Source organism: Erinaceus europaeus, chromosome 13 (assembly GCF_950295315.1).
Source record: "Erinaceus europaeus chromosome 13, mEriEur2.1, whole genome shotgun sequence".
In the NCBI taxonomy this organism is placed as follows: domain Eukaryota; kingdom Metazoa; phylum Chordata; class Mammalia; order Eulipotyphla; family Erinaceidae; genus Erinaceus; species Erinaceus europaeus.
Window position 1 is genome coordinate 58,383,037 of NC_080174.1, and position 16,001 is coordinate 58,399,037.

The window sequence follows — 16,001 nt, forward strand, 5'->3', positions numbered from 1 at the left end:
GGGAATTGAACCTGGGAATTGAGCCTCAGGCATGAGCATCTCTTTACATAGCCATTATGCTATCTAATCCGACCCCACCCCCCATTAGATTTTCTTGTTGGTTATTGGTATTGGTAGAGAGCATTTAATTTTGCAAATTATAAAATATGTCTGACATCAGAAGGTGTGAAACCACTGCATATCCACCATGAAAATGGGGGAGTCGGGCTGTAGCGCAGCGGGTTAAGCGCAGGTGGTACAAAGCACAAGGACTGGCATAAGGATCCCAGTTCGAACCCTGGCTCCCCACCTGCAGGGGAGTCGCTTCACAGGCGGTGAAGCAGGTCTGCAGGTGTCTTTCTCTCCTCCTCTCTGTCTTCCCCTCCTCTCTCCATTTCTCTCTGTCCTATCCAACGACAACAACAATAATAACTACAACAATAAAACAACAAGGGCAACAAAAGGGAATAAAAAAATTAAATAAATATTTAAAAAAAGAAAATTGTAAATGAAACAATACAAATAGAGTTAATACCCTTTCTCTTGTCCCCAATCCACTGCCTCCCCTCAAAAAGAAAAAACACTCCTACCATATATCCATCCCACTCAACTCTTTGTGAACACTCTTATACTCTTCCTACACTCTCCACACGTGATGTTAAGTTCATTGGTGCATAATCGTTGTACAATATCATTTTGCTGTTTTTAATCATCACACAAATGTTATACTGAACCTCCTTCTACAATTGTTTTCAATTCTTATTTAACTCTTTATGAAATGCATACACAGGAATTTATGTCACTCTGGTTCTTTTATTGTCTTCAATTTGTAGCATCTTGCATAATAAAATTTGACAACTTAATCATAAATTCTGTTCTTGATAATTATTTTTTGCTGCTTAAGGTTTTTTTTTTTTTCTTAACTTTTCCAAGCAATGTTGTAAGGAATATTTCTGGCCATACCTTCTCATGTGAGAATTTCATTTATACGAATGTGAATGTCTGTGTTTTGATCAGATATTAGCCACTTACACCTCAAAGTAGCTTTATGAATGTACAATGCCATCTGCAGAGTGTGAGTGCTCCCAGGGTGCTGTAATTTCTTCCAACTTCAAATTGTCGTTTTTGAAAATCTGGTGGTGTATAATACAGCCACAGTCTGACTTTAATTTGATTTACATTAATTTGTAGTGCATTTGAACCCTGTTTTAATTATTAGCAACCCATATATTCTTTTCTGGAAACTGATTCTTTCTGAACTTTATTTTTATAGGGCCCTTTGCATTATCTAAGAGATCTGTTGGGTTTCTTAAATACATTCTAGATACAAATCACTTTTTTAATTTTATGTGTTGCAAATATTTTTCCCAGTCTGTGAATTTCTTTTATGTTTTGTTTATAGTGTCTTTTGAGGTACATAAATGTTTAAGTTTTAATGGAGTTATATCCACCCATCTTTTTCCATCCGTGTTTGTATTTTTTGTGAATTGCTTAGAAATCCTTTCATGCCCTAAGGTCTTAAAGATATCCTCCTAAGGTTTCTTCTAGAAGTGTTAAGTTTTTGTTTGCCGTATTTTCCATAGTGATTCTTAAAATTAATTTTTGTTGGAGTGAGAGTTAGCAGTCCAATTTTACGTTTTTTCCATGATTATAACAACTCTACAGACACAATTGACTGAATTGTCTATTTTCCTCTGGTTTGGAATGCCACCTCTAATTGTGTTAAAATTTTCCATATAAAGTAGGGGGTCTGCTTATAGTATCTCTTTTCTAATGCATTGCTCTATTATCTAAACCTATGCCAAGTATTATTTCTTTTCACTTCCAAGATTTCCTTAAATTGACTAGAGTATTTAATTACTTGAATAGGTAACATATTGACATAGGACAAAATTTCAATGTGAATTAAAAGTTTTCTTCCTGTATCTACCCCAACCCCTTCTAAGCAGATAAACACATGCTTGGTAAGTATATTCAAGCAAATACAAATATATGTATTCTTCCTTACATCTTTCTACACAAATGTTAATGGGCTACACACACTAGACTTTTCACCTAGTACTAGTTCCAGAGATCTTTCCATGCCAGTATATTGATAATTTCCTCATTTGGCTATAAGTCTTTATGATTTCTCTTTGAAAAAAAAAAATAACAATGGGCATCCCATAGCTCTTTTTTAACCAACACATCTAGGTTGTTTCTAGTCTTTATAGTTACAAAAATGCATGTCATTCCCTTTATGCATAAATTCATTTTTAAAGTAAATTCTAGAGTAAAAGTAGAATTGCTAGGTCAGGGTATACAGTGGTGTGTTGTCTTGATTAGGCTATGGATTGACCTGCCAAAGCCCATGTTCAGCAGGGAGGCAATTACAGAAGCCAGACCTTCCACCTTCTGCAACCCATAATGATCCTGGGTCCATACTCCCAGAGGGATAAAGAATAGGAAAGCTATCAAGGGAAGGGATGGGATACAGAGTTCTAGTGGTGGGAATCGTGTGGAACTGTACCCCTCTTATCCTATTGTCTTGTTGGTGTTTCTACTTTATAAATAAAAATTTTTTAAATTAAAAAATTTCCAGCTATCTGGCTAAAAGATTATTTCTGGGTGTGCTTATGAAGTTCTTCCTCTACTAGCATTTAATTCAATAGACTAAGTCCATCAGATCTTCCTCAAAATGAACATATATGGCTGAGCATCATCCATATATATCCATATCCTTGCTGTCTTCTCAAGCTGCTGCATCCATCATATTTTGTTTTCTTTTTTTTCTTTTGGTCTCCAGGGGGCTTGAGGGATACTATGAATCCACTGCTCCTGGAAGACTTTTTCTTTTTTTCTTTTCACTTTACTGGACAGGAGAGAAAGAAATTGAGATGGGAGGAGAGATAGAGAGGGAAAGTGGAAGATAGACATCTACAGATATATTTCAAAGCTTGTAAAGTGTTTCCTCTGCAGGTGGGGAGCTGGGGGCTCTTACTGGGATCTTTGCATGAGTCCTTGTGCTTAGTACTGTGTGTGCTTAACCAGGTTCGTCACTGCCTGGCCTTGGCATCCTTCATTTTCTGTTCTTGGAGACTGAAACTACTGGCTCTTGGGACCTCCTGTCTCTAGAAATAAGCCAGTAACCACTGGCTCATAGTTTTAGTTTCAAATTAAGAAAAGGTGATAAAAGGAAATAACAACTTGGTATAGTTCCCCATGTACTTTATGAATGAGGTAGAATGTTTTCTGTGGCCTATTTGTTCATATCCTTTACCTTTTTTTAGTTTGTTTGTCTTTCTACTGAGTATTTGGTTATTTATCTCACTATGTCTAGTACCACTTTATAAGTTCAGGAAATTAATCCTTTGATGAAATTGGAGTAGTAAATGTTATTTCCCAATTAGTTGTATTTTGACTTTGTTTGCATTCTGACATAACAATTTCCTCAATATCATTTAATGTTTTCCTCTAAAGTCCTCTTCATTTTGTTGTAATATGAAATACCTACCTTTTTCCAAGAGTTTGAAAGGTTCTCTCATGCTTGCTTCTCACACAGTTGTAGCATTATTTTTATTTTTAAATCACTGATGCACTTGGAATTTATCCTGGTTCATGGTACAAAGTATGAATGTGACTTTATCTTTTTTCTCCACATGAGCAACAGTGGTCCCAACTTCAGCTATGGAACAGTAGTTTTTCCTCAGTGACTTTTGAAGCCAACTATTTCATGATAAATTCCCATATGTGAATTTAATTCTATTTCTGGGCTTTCTATTATGGTTAATTGTCCTGTTTTTCTAGTCATACATCAGTTCCTTGATGTTTCAATTACTGAGACTTGTAGTAATATCTGGTAGAACTAGTCCCCTGACATTACTTTTTTTTTCAGAGCTTTCTTGAATTATTTTTTTTTACATGAACTTTAGATTTAGCTTGTCTGGTTTAAAAAAAGGAATACTATTGGTATTTTAATGGGATCCCATTAAACTTAGAAATTAACTTGGGAAGAATTGGCATCTTTATGATGTTGAGTTTTCCTAGCCCAAAACATGCTCTTTTCATTTATTCAAATATCCTTGTGTCTTTTAAGAGTTTTTCAATATTTTCTTTGTGTAGGTATTACTCCTGCATGTTAACTTTACTGTAAAACAACTTACTTTAGTGTAGTCATTATACTTGTAACAAGATCTTTTCTTTCATTTTGTCTTTTGAAAGTCTTTAAGTATAATAAGTTGATTTCTAGTTTTATCTTTCCATGAGTCTTTTAAGAATACAACCACCCAGGGAATTGTGTGGAATTGTACCCCTTTTATCCTAAGGTCTTGTCAGTCATTACTAAACCAGTCAGTAAATAAAAAGAATACAACCACCTGCAAATACTGATAAACTGCATCTTCTTTGTCAGGTGTTAACCCTAAACCCCAACCCTCCCCTTTTTTGTAACATTGCATCATCTGGTAGTTTTAAAGCCTTGGGGAAAATTCATCAAATAACACATCTCTTATCCCAAATTCTGAACTAACTGTAAGTAATATAGATGAAGGCCAAATGGGGTGTTATTTTGTGTTTTGTTTTGTTTTTGCAGAAAGTGTGTCTTTTACCTGACCACTATTCAATCATAAGCAGCATTGACCTGCCAGTACCACTAGTTCTATATTATGAGCTCTGACATATAGCATTTTCAAAGGTTGATTTTATTTATTTATTTGATAGAGACAGAGAGAAATTGAGAGCAGAGGGTGATACAGAGAGACAGAGAAATACCTACAGCCCTGCTTCACCACTAGTGAAGCTTTCCCTTTCAGGTGGGCACCAGAGGCTTGAACCTGGATCCTGGTGCACTGTAATGTATGTACTTAACCAGGTACACCACTGCCTGCCCCCCACTCCTGCATTTTCATTAGAATTTATTTCCAAAATATTCTGGGTTTTATGGCCAATGAATGAGTTTTGTTATTGTCATTGTAAAACAAGTTTTACTTTTAACAGATATTATTACAATAGTTGCATTGGATCGACATTCTCGTGGTGCATCCCGTGAGTACCCATTCAGTGGGGAAACTGACGATCCTTCCTAGCCGACTGAATCCACATGGATCCCAGTCACTTTCAAAGCCAGCAACAAGCAGCTCCTGACAGTTTTGCTGTTGACTGGCTACGGAAGAAGGGCAAACACTAGAAGAAGAAATTACAATAGTAACCTGATTTTAATACTATACTTCCACTTTAGACTTGTTGTAACCAGAGAATATTGCCCAAACTACTTTTTTTTTTTGCCATCAAGGTCATTGTTGGGGCTTAGTGCATATATGACAAATTCAATACTCCCAACAGCCTTGTTTTCTTTTTCTTTTTTGTTTTCTTATCTCTCTCTCTCTCTCTCTCTCTCTCTCTCACTCTTTCCTTTTATTTGATAGAAATTGGATGGAAGGGGGAGTTAGGGGAAAAAAAGAGAGACCACCTGTAGTACTGCTTGACTACTTATGAAGCTCCCCCTACACACACACAGGTGGGCATTGGGATGTGGCCTTGCCCAGATCCTTAGGCATAGCAAGGTGTGCACTCAACTGAGTGCATCACTACAAGGTCCCCAAATTATTTTTATGTTTGTAATTTATCAAGGTTTTCCTTAATAATAATAATTTTCATGAATATCTTATGAATAATTGAATAAAATCAATTTGTGATCTTAGAATACGCATTTTAAAATTTATTGAGTGTTCTCTATCCTTGACTATTTCTTTTATTATTTTTATTTTTATCAGGTAGAGACAGAGAGAAATTGAAAGGGGAGGGGGAAATAGAAAGGGAAAAGAGACAGAGGGATACCCCTAGCCCTGCTTCACCCCCAGAACCACCAGCTTGGCTCCTTCACATTTCCTAAGTTTCAGAAACCCTTGTAGTCTTGTATGTTCTCTATTTTAAATACAAGGCTATAGGATAATTTTTGTTTTTATGGCCACCAGGGTTATCACTGGGGTTCAGTACCAGCATTATGAATTTACTGCTCCAGGCTTCCATTTTTCCTCTCCTTCCCCCTTCTATTTGATTTGACAAGACAGAGAAAAATTAAGAGAGAAGTGGGAGAGAGGATGAGACCTGCTTCACCACTTGTGAAACTTCCCTACTGCAGGTGGGGTGTGGGGACTAGAACCCAGGTCCTTGAGCATGGTAATTTGTGTGTTCAACCAGATAGGCCACCACTGGGTCTCCTTTAGTAATCTGATAAATAACTAAAAAACAAGTTAATTATACATTACCAGCTTTGATAGTGTGCCTATGTTTGACTCAGTTTTTTCTTTTTTTTTTTTTGAACCGGAAATTCTTGTTTTCTGATTATATTAACTTTCTTTTTGTTTGTATTTGACTGACATATCCTTGCCAAACTTTTATTTTAAGCTGAGGGAATTTGAACAATTTTACATTGTTTCTCTTTTGTACAGCACAGAATTGTCATTCTTTTTTATTCAAACTGAACTTCTTTTCTTTTCTTTTTTTTAAATTTTATTTATTTTCCCTTTTGTTGCCCTTGTTGTCTTTTTTTATTGTTGTTGTAGTTATTATTGTTGTTGTTATTGATGTGGTTGTTATTGGATAGGACAGAGAGAAATGGAGAGAGGAGGGGAAGACAGAGGGGGGAGAGAAAGATAGACACCTGCAGACCTGCTTCACCACCTGTGAAGCGACTCCCCTGCAGGTGGGGAGCCGGGGGCTGGAACCTGGATCCTTACAGGGGTCCTTGCGCTTTGTGCCACCTGTGCTTAACCAGTTGTGCTACCTTCTGACTCACAATCTGATTTTCTAATAAATCTCTAATAGTTACCTATCTTCTCTGACTGAAATATTGTTATTTGTCCAATACTACTATATTCACTAGTGTTAGCTTTGTTCATCTCACTTTCTCTTGAACTGCCCTCTAATTAGTCCATCTGTGACACAAAGATCTCTTTAGGTCACAGCCCTTGAACATTTTTTTTAAATAGGTGACATTAGTCTGCTCATATTTATTGGTATAATTGATATGTTTGCTCTTGGTTTCTGCAAGTTTTTCAGTACTGAAGTTATTTTCATGTTCTTTACTACGTGACCTCTGCTTTTTTTTTGCACATATGAAGTTATTCTGATAGTTTAAAGTATTTTATTTGTACTTAATTTACTATGTACTAAAGGTATATAACCCCTTTAGTTCTCTATTTCTTTAGACATAAACTGTTATTTGCCTACTATAAATAAAATTACTATACTTCTTTCTTCTAATTTTCCTGCCTTTCCTCTCAATTTCTTTTTTTTAAGGTTTCTTTTTCACTTTTTAAAAAAATCTTTATTTAATTTCTCTAGTCTAGACAACACCAAAGACATAAAGATTCAAGAAGCCCAGAGGGTCCCAAACAGAATTAACCCAGACCTAAAGACACCAAGACATGCCATTCTTGGAATGGAAAGGAATAAGGATAAAGAAAGGATCCTCAAGGCTGCAAGAGAAAAACAAAGAGTCACCTACAAAGTAAAACCCATAAGATTAGCAGCAGACTTCTCCATACAAACACTACAGGCCAGAAGAGAATGGCAAGATATCTATCGAGTGCTCAATGAGAAAGGCTTTCAGCCAAGAATACTATATCCTGCTAGACTGTCATTCAGACTAGATGGAAGCATCAAAACCTTCTCAGACAAGCAACAGTTGAAGGAAGCAACCATCACCAAGCCTGCCCTGAAAGAAGTTCTGAAAGGTCTCCTATAAACAACCAGACCACCACAAATAGGACATATATCAAAACACTCTAAAACTCTACAAGAATGGCGTTAAAATATCTTCAATCTTTGATATCAATAAATGTCAATGGCCTGAATTCACCTATTAAAAGACACAGAGTAGGAAGATGGATCAGAAAACACAACCCAACAATATGTTGTCTACAGGAAACTCACCTAACTCAACAAGACAAACATAGACTTAAAGTGAAAGGATGGAAAACTATCATACAAGCCAATGGCCCACAAAAAAGGGCAGGAACAGCTATTCTCATATCTGACATGTTAGACTTTAAAATAGATAAGATTAAAAAAGATAGGAATGGAGACTACTTAATGCTCAGAATATCAGTCAATCAAGAGGACTTAACAATTATTAATATCTATGCACCGAATGAGAAGCCATCTAAGTACATCAAACTTCTACTGAAAGAGCTACAGCAATATATTAACAGTAACACAATCATAGTAGGGGACTTCAACACCCCACTATGTCAACTTGACAGATCATCCAGGAAGAAAATCAGTAAAGACATAAGGGAGCTAAATGAAGAGATAGATAAACTAGAACTATTGGACATTTTCAGAGTCATTCATCCCAAGAAACTGGAATACACATTTTACTCAAATCCACATGGATCATTCTCAAGGATAGACCATATGTTAGGCCACAAAGACAGCATCGGCCAATTCAAGAGCACTGAAATCATCCCAAGCATCTTCTCAAACCACAGTGGAATGAAACTAACACTTAACAATCAACAAAAGATTAGTAACAGTCCCAAAATGTGGAAGCTCAACAGTACACTTCTTAACAGCTTCTGGGTCAAAGAGGAAATCAAGGAAGAAATCAAAATGTTTCGAGAGTTCAATGAAAATGAAGACACAAGGTATCAAAATATTTGGGACACAGCTAAAGCAGTCCTAAGAGGGAAGTTCATAGCTATACAAGCACACATTAGGAAACAAGAAAAGGCACAAATAAACAGCCTGATTGCACATCTTAAAGACCTAGAAGAAGAACAACAAAGGAATCCTAAAGCAACCAGAAGGACAGAAATCACTAAAGTTAGAGCAGAAATAAATAACATTAGAATAGGAAAACCATACAAAAGATCAATGAAAGTAAATGTTGGTTCTTCGAAAGAGTAAACAAAATCAACAAACCTTTAGCCAGACTCACAAAACAAAAAATGGAGAAGACCCAAATAAATCGGATAGTAAATGAAAGAGGAGATATCACAACAGACACTGCAGAAATTCAACATATCATGAGAGGCTTCCATGAACAACTATATGCCACCAAGCTAGAGAACCTGCAAGAAATGAATGATTTCGTAGATACCTACCAACTTCCAAAACTAAGTAAAGAGGAAGTGGATAACATGAACAGACCCATCACAGCTAATGAAATTGAAACAGTTATCAAAAATCTTCCCAAAAATAAAAGTCCTGGACCAGATGGTTTTACAAATGAATTCTGCAAAACCTTCAAAGAAGAACTAATACCTCTACTTTTAAAAGTCTTCCAGAAGATTGAAGATACTGGAATACACCCTGCCAGCTTCTATGAAGCCAACATCACCCTGATACCAAAAGCAGACAGGGACACAACCAAAAAAGAAAAGTACAGACCAATATCTCTGATGAACATAGATGCAAAAATATTGAACAAAATTCTAGCCAACCGGATACAGCAGTATATCAAAAAGATTGTTCATCATGACCAAGTGGGGTTTATCCCAGGCATGCAAGGTTGGTTTAATATACGTAAATCAATCAATGTGATCCACCATATCAACAAAAGCAAGACCAAAAACCACAGGGTCATATCAATAGATGCAGAGAAAGCCTTTGACAAAATACAACATCCCTTTATGATCAAAACACTACAAAAAAAGGGAATAGATGGAAAATTCCTGAAGATAGTGAAGTCTATATATAGCAAACCTACAGCCAACATCATACTCAATGGTGAAAAACTGGAAGCATTTCCACTCAGATCAGGTAATAGACAGGGATGCCCACTATCACCATTACTATTCAACATAGTGTTGGAAGTTCTTGCCATAGCAATCAGGCAGGAGCAAGGAATTCAAGGGATACAGATGGGAAGAGAAGAAGTCAAACTCTCCTTATTTGCAGATGACATGATAGTATACATGGAAAAACCTAAGGAATCCAGCAAGAAGCTTTTGGAAATCATCAGGCAATACAGTAATGTGTCAGGCTATAAAATTAACATTCAAAAGTCAGTGGCATTCCTCTATGCAAACACTAAGTTAGAAGAAATTGAAATCCAGAAATCAGTTCCTTTTTCTATAGCAACAAAAACAATAAAATATCTAGGAGTAAACCTAACCAAAGAAGTGAAAGACTTGTATACTGAAAATTATGAGTCACTACTCAAAGAAATTGAAAAAGACACAAAGAAGTGGAAAGATATTCCATGCTCATGAGTTGGAAGAATTAACATAATCAAAATGAATATATTACCCAGAGCCATCTACAAATTTAATGCTATCCCCATCAATATCCCAAGCACATTTTTTAGGAGAATAGAAAAAATGCTACAAATGTTTATCTGGAACCAGAAAAGACCTAGAATTGCCAAAACAATCTTGAGAAAAAAAGAACAGAACCGGAGGCATCACACTCCCAGATCTCAAACTGTATTATAGGGCCATTGTCATCAAAACTGCTTGGTACTGGAACATGAACAGACACACTGACCAGTGGAATAGAATTGAGAGCCCAGAAATGAGGCCCCACACCTATGGACATCTAATCTTTGACAAAGGAGCCCAGACTATTACATGGGGAAAGCAGAGTCTCCTCAACAAATGGTGTTGGAAACAATGGGTTGAAACATGCAGAAGAATGAAACTGAATCACTGTATTTCACCAAATACAAAAGTAAATTCCAAGTGGATCAAGGACTTGGATGTTAGACCACAAACTATCAGATACTTAGAGGAAAATATTGGCAGAACTTTTTTCCGCATAAATTTTAAAGACATTTTCAATGAAACGAATCCAATTACAAGGAAGACTAAGGCAGGTATAAACCTATGGGACTACATCAAATTAAAAAGCTTCTTCACAGCAAAAGAAACCACTACCCAAACCACTTCTCACAGAATGGGAGAAGATCTTTACATGCCATACATCAGATAAGAGTTTAATAACCAACATATATAAAGAGCTTGCCAGACTCAACAAGACAACAAATAACCCCATCCAAAAATGGGGGAAGGACTTGGACAGAATATTCACCACAGAAGAGATCCAAAAGGCCGAGAAACACATGAAAAAATGCTCCAAGTCTCTGATTGTCAGAGAAATGCAAATAAAGACAACAATGAGATATCACTTCACTCCTGTGAGAATGTCATACATCAGAAAAGGTAACAGCAGCAAATGCTGGAAAGGGTGTGGGGTCAAAGGAACCCTCCTGCACTGCTGGTGGGAATGTCAATTGGTCCAACCTCTGTGGAGAACAGTCTGGAGAACTCTCAGAAGGCTAGAAATGGACCTACCCTATGACCCTGCAATTCCCCTCCTGGGAATATATCCTAAGGAACCCAACACATCCATTCAAAAAGATCTATGTACACATATGTTCTTGGCAGCACAATTTGTAATAGCCAAAACCTGGAAGCAACCCAGGGGTCCAACAACAGATGAGTGGCTGAGCAAGTTGTGGTATATATACACAATGGAATACTACTCAGCTATAAAAAATGGTGACTTCACCGTTTTCAGCCCATCTTGGATGGACCTTGAAAAAATCATGTTGAGTGAACTAAGTCAGAAACAGAAGGATGAATATGGGATGATCTCACTCTCAGGCCGAAGTTGAAAAACAAGATTAGAAAAGAAAACACAAGTCGAACCTGACTCTGGGGTGGGTGGGTGGGTGGGGAGAATACAGGTCCATGAAAGATGATGAATGACATAGTGGGGGTTGTATTGTTAAATGGGAATCTGGGGAATGTTATGCATGTACAAACTATTGTATTTACTGTTGAATGTAAAACATTAATTCTCCAATAAAGAAATAAATTATTTAAAAAAATCTTTATTTATTTGATAGAGACAGCCAGAAATTGAGAAGAAGGGGGAGACATTGAGACACCTGCATCACTGCTTCAACACTTGTGAAACTTTTCCCCTGAAGGTGGGGACCAGGGGCTTGAACCCAGGTCCTTGCACACTGTAACATGTGCACCCAACCAGGTGCGCCACCACCCAGCCCCTTATCTCAATTTCTATCAACAGTATTGCCTTTTTTTTCTTTATTGGGGGATTAATGTTTTATAGTCAACAGTAAATACAATAGTTTGTACATGCATAACATTTATCAGTTTTCCGCACAACAATATTACCTTTTAATGTATACCCCATACCAATAAATACAAATGTGCTTTAATTCATTAATTTGTAAGATTCAGAATATACACTTTTACTCCTATTTATAAAAATTGAGATAAACAGCAGATGTTCTACCTCCAAATTTCTTAACTCTTATTCCTTCACAGTTTATATTAGTTACATCACTTGTATATATTGAGTGTAATTGATTTTTTTGTTCTTCAATCTAATATTCATAGTTTTTAGTTTTGTAGACTTTTTTTTTGCCTATTTGCTTATTTTCTGAATCGACTGTGGGCTGATCATTCTGAAATCATGCATGATTAAAGTTACTTGTCTATATTACTTAAAATGGCAAACGCTAGAAGAAGAAGAAGAATTACTTAAAATGAAGGACTGTGGCCAGGAGATATCTCCCCAGTATAGTCAAAATTTACCGTGCTCAAGAACTTGTGTTCAAGCCCCCCAGTACCACATCATGAGAATCATGCATGGAATCAAAAGAAATTCAATAGCTGGTAGAGTACAGCTGTGGTATCTTTCCTTCACTCTCTGTATATATATTTTCTCTCTGTGTCACTAGATCTAAAATTTTAAAAAGAATATAAATTCACCAGGAACAGTGTCATCATTTGTGTGTGAGACACTGTACATAAATAAAAATAAATAATAAAAGGCTATCATTCACTTGCCGGAAATTGAAATTAATATAAAAATCTTTAAATCTAATTTTCTTTCCTCAGAGGTCTTGTGTTATTTTATTATCTAATGACATTAAAACTTAATCTGAAAAAGTCTGATCCTATGCTGTTATTTTTTTCTCTTACATATGACCCAAATCTACCTGAGTTACCAAGAAACTCTTTCTTCATCTCTAGAGTAGAATACGTTTACCTGATATGTCTTGGCATTACTGTTCCATACAAATAGAGTCCAATTTATTTCATAAAAAGTTTTATTAAGTTAAACTTTTATTTTTATTAGTGATAGTAATAATAATTTCTAAGATTTTAAGAATACAGAGGATAGAGTTTCACACCACATATACACCAAAATTCTGTGACTCTCACACCCCCCAGTCCCCCAAAAAAATAGCCAACATAGTTTTCACAAAGACTTAAAGATATTTTAGACATCTTTTTTTTGAAAGTTCATGTATTTCAATTCCATAATTCTACAAATGAGCAAAACCATCCAATAGTTGTCTTTCATTTTCTTACTTACTTAACTAATCATAATTACCTCCAATTCCGTCCACTTTATTCTGAAAAACATAATATCATTTGTGAATAAAGCAACTGTAAACATAGGAGTGTATATGTCCCATTGTATTAGTATTTTTTTACCATATTTCCCAGTTTAATAAAATACTTCTAGTGAAAACAAGAACTTAAGGGAGAAGATTGACGCATTGCTACTATTCAGAACGTAAGAGAAAAATAATGAATACCAAACAATTTCCCTGGTTTAAATTTAATTGTTTTAAAGCAAGTTATTTTGTAACTTAAACACCTATCCTATTTCTAAAAGTTCAAGGAAAAAGGTCAAAATACACAGAAAGTCAGAAACTTCATCAACACAACTAGACAGATGTTTGCTTGTAGTTTCTGTTGTCCAAAACCTTTTTTCCACACATTGTACAGATGCCCTCTTTGTAGGCACAGTCCTGGCAGTAATGAGAGCCCAGTTGATGTACAGAACTTTTAAAAATTCTGTATGTGGAAAATTTATTCTTCCCATATGGTTCAAATCTTGCTTTTTTTTTTTTAAAGTTAATGCTTTGTTTTCATTCAGTTTTCTTCCACCACTTTCTGTGCAATTCCTTGCACAATCTTTCCTTGTATCTGGTGTGATAATAATACCAAGTTTCTTTGCACATTTCTCACACACCATCTTATCCTCTGATGACTGTATCAGCTGGAGAAGCAGCAATATGGTTTTGAAATTATCAACACTATAGCAGAGAAGATCTCCACTTCCAGGTTGTGACAATGCACTTCCGGCTCTCTGCCCTCTGCTCCACCTCTGCATCAGTGTTTTCATGCCCTTTAAATGTATGTCTATGAGTGATACTGAAGAATCATAAGGTATTTCTATTTTAATTTTTTGGGACCTCTCTATACTATTTTCCAGAGGCTGCACCAGTTTGCATCCCACCCACAATATGCCAGAGTTCATTTTTCTCCACATCCTAGCCAAGACTTGTCATTTCCTATTTTGTCGATGTAGATCATTCACACAGGTGTGAGATGATACTTCATTGTGGCTTTAATTTGCATTACTTTAATAAGTGAAGTGGAGCACTCTTTCCTATATCTGGGCCATCTTTATAACTTTATTAGATAGATCTTTATTAGAAAACTGTGTTCAGATCTTTTGCCCACTTTTAGTTGTTTGTTGTAGTAGAGTCTTACAATTTCTTTATAGGTGCTTGACATCAATCTCTTGTCAGATATATGATGTTTATCTGTGCAGAAATATCTTCTCTCAACTACTAGGCTTCCATTTTATCCTTAATTATTTTTATTATCCTTAATTATTTATCCTTATTTTTTCCTTGTATAAAATCTTTTCAATTTGATGCAGTCAATTTAATCATGTTTTATTTTCACTTGCCCATGGAATTGAATGTCCAAATACTTCTTTTATGTTGAGGTCCTAAAGAGTTTCACCAATGTTAACTTAAAACTTTTAAATATGCATTTGGTGGTATTATTTTGGTTACTTGCTTAGGGAGATCCAAACGTACATAAGTTAAATCTTCATAGTCTATTTTCTATGTTAATTATCATGTCCCGGAGGTGGTGCAATGTTGGGGGGGCATTGGACTCTCAGGTATGAGGTCCTGTGTTCAATCATCTTTGCCAGAGTGATGCTCCTATTCTCTTTCCACTTCTTTCTCATAATCATTTTTGAAATCTTTGCTTCTGTTTCATGTTGTTGTTTTATTTCCTTTGTCATGTTTATTTTCTATGACATTAACTGTGTGTGCATTTCATGACCCATTCTACTTTGTGTTATTTCTATGCTATCTTTATTTTTGGATTTTTATATAAATATTTTAATATTTATCTATTTATTCCCTTTTGTTGACTTGTTTTATTGTTGTAGTTATTATTGTTGTTATTGATATCATCATTGTTGGATAGGACAGAGAGAAATGGAGAGAGAAGGGGAAGACAGAGAGGGGGAGAGAAAGACACCTGCAGACCTGCTTCACCGCCTGTGAAGTGACTCCCCTGCAGGTGGGGAGCCGGGAGCTCGAACTAGGATCCTTACGCTGGTCCTTGCACTTTGGGCCACCTGCGCTTAACCTGCTGCACTACTGCCCAACTCCCTATTTTTGGATATTTTTTTACTCTTACTCCTTTCTTTAATTTGCCAGTTCATATATGTACTTTCTTCCACCTCCTGTGGTCTGGTAATTTCATCCTTGGGTTCTTTCACTTTTTGTCTTATAGTGTTAATTGCTTCATTAAGTTTTATTACTTCATGATGAAATGTTTGCCCCAATTTTAAATTTTTTCTTTTCCCTTGAGTAAACTTTTCTGCAATCTTTCTTTTTTTTTTTTTCTAGTCACTTTGTACTGATACTTTGTTATATTATTACTACTTCTTATAATAGGATCAAAGATCACTGTTAGCATCAAACCATTAGTTTAAGTTTCCATGGACTTTTTTTTCACTGAAGAAAAATGCTTTTTTATTCAGGAGAGGAAGAAAGGAGCAGTAAGACAGAATCCCATGGTCACTGGTTTTCAGAGGAACTATCTTTTCTGTAGTCACAGAAAAAGAAATTTCACAAAGAGGTTGATTTTTTTTGGTCTCTTTGTTAGCTTTTTGTTGTTGTTTGTTTGTTTCATTTTATGGAGAGAGGGGGTTAATATTTTACAGCATAGTTGTTGCCACAT

At 35.8% G+C, this 16,001-nt stretch overlaps 1 pseudogene; it reads right to left on the reverse strand.

Annotated features, from left to right (window-relative positions):
* Nucleotides 1-13,135: 13,135 nt before the first annotated feature.
* Nucleotides 13,136-14,612, reverse strand: LOC132542526 (cysteine-rich PDZ-binding protein-like; annotated as a pseudogene).
* Nucleotides 14,613-16,001: the final 1,389 nt, after the last annotated feature.